A 7186-nucleotide genomic window follows, 5' to 3' on the forward strand; every position below is an offset into this window, starting at 1 on the left:
TTTTTTTTTTTTTTTTTTTTTTTTTTTTTTTGGGGAAGGAGTTTCGCTCTTGTTACCCAGGCTGGAGTGCAATGGCACGATCTCGGCTCACCGCAACCTCCGCCTCCCGGGTTCAGGCAATTCTCCTGCCTCAGCCTCCTGAGTAGCTGGGATTACAGGCATGCGCCACCATGCCCAGCTAATTTTTTGTATTTTTAGTAGAGACGGGGTTTCACCGTGTTGACCAGGATGGTCTCGATCTCTTGACCTCGTGATCCACCCGCCTCGGCCTCCCAAAGTGCTGGGATTACAGGCGTGAGCCACTGCGCCCGGCTAAAATTATTATTATTTTTTTAAGAGACAGTTTTGTCACCCAGGTTGGTCTCAAACTGCTGAGCTCAAGCGATCTGCCCATCTTGGCCTTCCACAGTGCTAGGATTACAGGTGTGAGCCCCCGTGCCTAGAAAAATATTTTAAACTTATTTTGAGGTTTCTTATTTGATGCATGTGTTATTTAGAAGTGTGCTGTTTAGTTTGCAAATATTTAGGGATTTTCCAATTATCCTTATGATTTGTAGTTAAATTCCACTGTACTCTGATAACAGGCATTGTATGATTTGTTTTTTTAAATTTGTTATGGTGCGTTTTATGGCTCAGAATGTGGTCCATCTTGGTGAATATTCCATGTGAGCTTAAGAAAGGTCTGTTTACCTTGCAAAGTCTTCAGCTCCTGTCTGTGTTTTGTCCAGGTTGTATAGCTACATTCAGTGGGAGTGACAGGGTAGAATATCCTTAGTCCATCTTAAGAATTGGAACTCATCCCTACATTTTGTGGTATTTCCTTCAGAAAGATCAGAAATATGGTTACTTGTAATTTACTTCTTTGATATGTTGCTTTATTTAAGGTATATACCAGTTTGTAATGCCACCAGCAATGTATGAAATAACCAGTTTTGTCGCATAGGGATGTATTTTAAGGATAACACTTTTTGCCTAAAAGTATAAGACAGACAGCTTGGAAGTTCAGCTATAATCAAATAATATTGTCTTAAATGGTTAGAAAAGCATAAAATATAAGTTATTAAATACATATTTCAGTCTGAAGTTTTTCATGTAAAATTCAGGTTTCTTAGCTGGGTATGGTGGTATGTACCTACAATCCTAGCTACTTGGGAGGCTGGGGTGGGAGAATCACTTGAGCCTAGCTAGCAATTCAAGATCAGTCTGGGCAACACAGCAAAATCCTATCTCAAAAAGAAAAGGCCGACCACGGTGGCTCACGCCTGTAATCTCAGCACTTTGGGAGGCCAAGGTGGGTGGATCACCTGAGGTCAAAAATTCCCCAGCCTGGCCAACATGGTGAAACCCCATCTCTACTAAAAATACAAAAACTAGCCAGGCACGGTGGCGGGCAACTGTAATCCCAGCTACCCGGGAGGCTGAGACAGGAGAATAGCTTGAATCTAGGAGGTAGAGGTGACAGTAAGCCAAGATTGCGCCTCTGCACTCCAGCCTGGGCAACAAAGAGTGAAACTCGGTCTCAAAAAAAAAAAAAAAAAAAAATTAGAGTTCTACTTATGTTCACTTAATTTGTCACCATTTCTTCTCTTTGTGAATTTCCCTTTTTATATTAGTCTTAAAATTTTTTTTTGGAATACAGTCGTAATGGAGATGAGGATGTCGTGGCTGCTGTGGAGTAAAGGAAGGCACCAAACTAATATACCCTGGGTTGTGATGGAGAGGTCATTTTGTAGTTTTCTTCTGAAACCCTTTCTGGCTTTCGCTATATAGGATAAGAGATTTAGGCAGAGACCAGGGGAAATATTATAAATATTGTAAATTTAAAAAAAATCAGTTGTTTACATCTATTAGCTAATGGAGGGAGCGGTTCATTGGTGATTGTCTTAGGTTGGCTTAGGGTAGGATCAATTTGCAAATACTAAATCTCAGTGGCATATATGTGGGGACTCATTGTATAGAGCATTTAATGTAGTTAAATAAATATTTATTGAGCACTTGTTATATGCCGGCCACTGCGCAAGGATCTGTGGATGTAACAGTGAACAAATGAGGAAAAATAAAATCCCTGACTGCAGAATTGCTTGAACCCAGGAGGTGGAGATTGCAGTGAGCCAGTATTATGCCGCTGCACTCTAGCCTGGGTGACAGAGAGAGACTCCGTCTCGAAAAAAAAAAAAAAAAAATCCCTTTCTGACTTCCTGAGTGGAATTTAACAGATTTGTAGGTAAAAGATGGCCAAACATGGTAAATGCTGTCGGGAAAAGGAAAGCTGGATGACTGGGGAATGCTTGGCTGGTTTTGATGTAGTTCACATTTTAAATAGGATATTCAGGAAATGCTTCACTGATAAGTTGACATTTGACCAAACATATGATAGGCAGTGAAGCTTTGCATATATCCAGGAAAAGGGCATTCTACATGGATGGAATAAACTGCAAAGATTCTGAAGCAGGAGAGTGCCTGTCTTAGTCTAGCAATGATGAGATGGCCAGTGTAGCTCCACGATTAATTGGAAGCTTATTCCAAGAATGCAGAGCTACTTGTTTATTAGGAAACTATAGATTCATTAAATTACTAGGTCAGTAATAAAAACTTATGTAGAGATGGGTACATATGGGTACAATCCTTGTCCCAGCTACCCAGACAAGGATTTTATTTCCTATGCTCTTTGTGTCTAGGTAGTGCCAAATGACTATTTTTTTGCAGTAGAATGTGAACAGAAGTAATACGTGTCACTTCCTAGCCAAGGTATTCAAGAATAGGGTGTGCTTTTTCTATGTGTTGTCTTTTCCGGTTGGATACCAAGAACTCTGTGGCTCACCACATGGCTTGCCACATATTGGAAAGAGCTTTGTTTTTTTAATTGCTTGATTGAGAGAAGCTGCCTGTCCCCCCCAAAAAAAACAAACTAACAGCCAGTAACACAATGATAGTAAATTGCTAGAGACAAGTACATGAAAATATTAGAAACGTGATGAAGACACTTGCTATTATTACTGTTATTTGGCATTTTTCTAGAACTTGTAGCCAATATAGTATTAAAAATGAGGTATAGGACACTGTCCCAGCTACCACCTAGACTTGGAGCTCCATCCACACCTCTAGCAAAGACATCCCAGCCATGGCCATGCAGAAAATCTTTGCCCAGGAAATCTTGGACTCCAGGGGCAACCCCACAGTGGAGATGGACCTGCACACAGCCAAGGGCTGATTCTGAGCAGCTGTGTCCAGTGGGGCTTCCATGGGTATCTATGAAGCACTGGAACTAAGAGATGGAGACAAAGCCTGCTACCTGGGGAAAGGAGTCCTGAAAGCTGTGGAACACATCAAGACTCTAGGCCTTGCTCTGCTAGAGAAGAAACTAAGTGTTGTGGATCAAGAAAAAGTTGACAAATTTATGATTGAGCTGGATAGGACTGAGAATAAGTCCAAGTTTGGGGCCAGTGTCATCCTGGGGATGTCTTTGGCCATGTGTAAGATGGGAACAGCTGAGAAGTGGGTCCTCCCGTACCGCCACATTGTAGATCTCACTGGAAATTCTGACCTCTTAACTCCCAGTGCCAGCCTTCAGTGTGATCAGTGGGGGCTCCCATGCTGGAAATAAGCGGGACACATAGGAGTGCATGATTCTGACTGTGGGAGCCAGCTTCTTTAAGGCAGCCATGCACGTTGGTGCTGAGGTCTACTACCACCTCAAGGGGTCATTGAGGCCGAGTATGGGAGGGATGCCACCAATGTGGGTGATGAAGGTGGCTTCACACCCAACATCCTGGAGAACAGTGAGGCCCTGGAGCTGCTGAAGACGGCCATCTAGGCAGCTGGTTACCCGGACAAGGTGGTGATTGGCATGGATGTGGCAGCACCTGAGAATGGGAATCGAAATGGGAAGTATGATCTTAACTTCAAGTCACCCTATGATCCCGCATGGCACATCACTGGGGAGAAGCTTGGAGAGCTGTATAAGAGTTTTATCAAGAACTATCATGTGGTCTCCATCGAGGACCCCTTTGACCAGGATGGCTGGGCCTCTTATACCTCATTCCTCTCGGGGGTGGGCATCCAGATTTTAAGGGATGACCTGACGGTCACCAACCCAAAGAGGATTGCCCAGGCCATTGAGAAAAAGGCCTGCAACTCTCTGCTGCTGAAGGTCAACCAGATCAGCTTGATGACTGAATCGATCCAGGCGTACAAACTGACTCAGTCTAATGGCTGGGGGGTGATGTAAGCCACCATTCTGGGGAGACTGAAAACACATTAATCGCTGACCTTATGGTGGGGCTCTGCACAGGACAGATCAAGACGGGTGTCCCCTACTGCTTGGCGCGTCTGGACAAATACAACCAACTCATGAGGATCAAGGAGTCTCTTGGGGACAAGGCTGCCTTTGCTGGACACAAGTTCTGTAACCCAAAGGCCAAGTGAGAATCTGGAGGCTCCAGAACTCCACTGGACAGACCCAGGTCTTCCAGACATGCTTCCTGAAATAAACACTGGTGTTAACAACAAGAAAAACAAAAACAGAGGTGTAGGCCAGATGCGCGGTGGCTCACACCTGTAACCCCAGCACTTTGGGAGGCTGAGATGATGGGATCACCTGAGGTCAGGAGTTTGAGACCAGCCTTGCCAACATGGTGAAACCCTGTCTCTAATAAAAAATATAAAAATTAGCTGGGCTTGGTGGGGCATGCCTGTAATCTCAATTACTTGGGAGGCTGAGGTGGGAGAATCCCTTGAACCCAGGAGACAGAGGCTGCAGTAAGCTGAGATCACGCCATTGCACTCCAGCCTGGCCAATAGAGTGAGACTCTGTCTCTAAATAAATAAATAAATGCATTATCAAGATTGTGTTTCTGTCTCTTTATGTTTGGGGTGTTGGTTTGATCCTCAAACTCTGTGTGGAGCAAGAAAGCTGTTAGCTTTAGCCTCACATCATGCAGATTTAACTCCAGTCGTTATTGGGGTGAATAAAGTTTTAATTTTTCTCTTATTCTGCCCTTTGGCCTTGGCTTGAGCCTTCGTCCCATTAGTAAACCATTTACTGTGGTCAAGAGGATGGGAAGTGTTAATTGGGTTTCATGTATTACTGCTAGTGTTGCTTTACACTGTATAAATTGAGAATGGAGTAGGGGATGGATCTCCAAAGAAAATCAGGGCCTTTTTAGCAGAAGAATGTTGAATGGTAGGCAAATTCCTGAAAACAGAAATCTACCTTAGGCTTTATGGAGTCCATGGACCCACAGCAACTAACAGTAAAAATTATGCCTTTCTCTGAGAACAGTCTTTATAGCTGTCACTCTCCACCCTTAAAAAAGATTACATATTGCCGGGCATAGTGGCTCATGCCTGTAATCCCAGCACTTTGGGAGGCTGACGTGGGCAGATCACAAGGTCAGGAGTTCAAGAACAGCCTGGCCAATATGGTGAAACCCCGTCTCTACTGAAAATACAGAAATTAGCCGGGCATTGTCTGCGCCTGTGATCCCAGCTACTCCAAAGGCTGAGGCAGGAGAATCTCTTGAACCTGTGATTTGGAGGTTTCAGTGAGCCGAGATCACACCATTGCACTGCAGCCTGGGAGACAGAGCAAGACTCTGTTTCAAAAAAATAAATAAAAAAAAATAAGATTAGTGAAATCTGTTTTGCCGGGCGAGGTGGCTCATGCCTGTAATCCAGCACTTTGGGAGGCCGAGGTGGGTGGATCACGAGGTCAGGAGTTGGGGACCAACCTGACCAACATAGTGAAACCCTATCTCTACTAAAAATACAAACATTAGCTGTGCCTGTAGTCCCAGCTACTCAGGAGGCTGAGGCAGAAGAATCGTTTGAACCCGGGAAGCAGAGGTGGTGAGCCGAGATTACGCCACTGCACTCCAGCCTGGGCAACAGAGCAAGACTCCGTCTCACAAAAAAATAATTACATATTGATAATGGGTTTGGGAGAGAAAATAGCATTTAAAAATTTTTTTTGTTTATTATTTAAAAAAAAGCAAAATGCTTCATGAATTTGCATGTCATCCTTGTGCAGGGGCCATGCTGATCTCTGCATGTTCTTAGTGTGTGTGCTGCAGAAGTGAGCACAAAATGCCATTTTAATAGAGGATAGCTTCATTACCAAAGGCATATGTGAGAATTATTTTTGAGGGACTTTGGAATTGGACTGACTTAATCTCGAGGAGCTAATCTATTGAGGACAGTAGAGTATAAGTTTGGGTAGTCACAGTACAGCTGTATTTTGAATGACTTTTTAGAAAATGCAGCTGTAGTAGATGCTTACGCATTTGTTCAAATCAACTATAGTAAAAATCAATTATTTTAAGAGGATCAGACATCTACAAATAAATTGTTTCCTTTTCCATAATTATACCTTTCATTTTACTTCTCTTAAGTAGGTATAATTGTGATTTCCTTGTTGATCCAAGACTTTTTGGGGGTAGAGATGAAAAATGATTATAAGAAATTTTGTTTTACTGCTAACTTAGGGCTTTTTTTGCTTTTTTGAGACAGAGTCTCCCTCTGTCGCCCAGGCTGGAGTATAGTGGCGAAGTTTCAGCTCACTGCAACATCTGTTTCCTGGGGTCAAGCGATTCGTGTGCCTCAGTCTCCTGAGACAAGTGCACGCCACCACGCCTTGTTAATTTTTGCACTTTTAGTAGAGACAAGGTTTCACCATGTTGGCCAGGCTGCTCTCTAACTACTGACCTCAGGTGATCTACCCACCTGGCTCTCCCAAAATGCTGGGATTACAAGGGTGAGTCACCACGCCTAGCCAGTTTTCTTGTTCTCCCTCCCCCCCTTTTTTTTTTTTTTGATGGGGGGGGTTTTTTTATTGCTCAGGCTGGAGTGCAGTGGCATGATCTCGGCTCACTGTAAACTCCCCTTTCCGGTTTCAAGTGATTCTCCTGCCTCAGCCTCCTGAGTAGCTGTGATTACAGGCACCTGCCCGCACGCCCAGCTAATTTTTGTATTTTTAGTTGAGTCAGGGTTTCACCATGTTGGCCAGGCTGGTCCACCTACCTCTGCTTCCCAAAGTGCTGGGATTACAGGCATGAGCTATTGCGCCCGGCCTCTTGCATTTTAATCAGAAAATAAGTTGGAACACTTTATGACTTTGAGGTCTTTTTTTTTTTTTTTTGGTTGAAGTTTCACTCTTGTTGCCCAGGCTGGAGTGCAACGGTGGGATGTC

The 7186-nt window shown here is 43.7% G+C and overlaps 2 pseudogenes; one reads left to right on the forward strand and one right to left on the reverse strand.

Moving 5' to 3' along the window:
* The first annotated feature begins 2171 nt into the window (after nt 1–2171).
* On the forward strand, nt 2172–4552 carry LOC116561929 (annotated as a pseudogene).
* Nucleotides 4553–5983: 1431 nt separating this feature from the next.
* LOC116562152 lies at nt 5984–6081 on the reverse strand (annotated as a pseudogene).
* Between the last annotated feature and the right edge of the window lie 1105 nt (nt 6082–7186).

Source organism: Sapajus apella, unplaced genomic scaffold, assembly GCF_009761245.1.
Source record: "Sapajus apella isolate SASKATOON/1434 unplaced genomic scaffold, GSC_monkey_1.0 scaffold31, whole genome shotgun sequence".
NCBI lineage: Eukaryota > Metazoa > Chordata > Mammalia > Primates > Cebidae > Sapajus > Sapajus apella.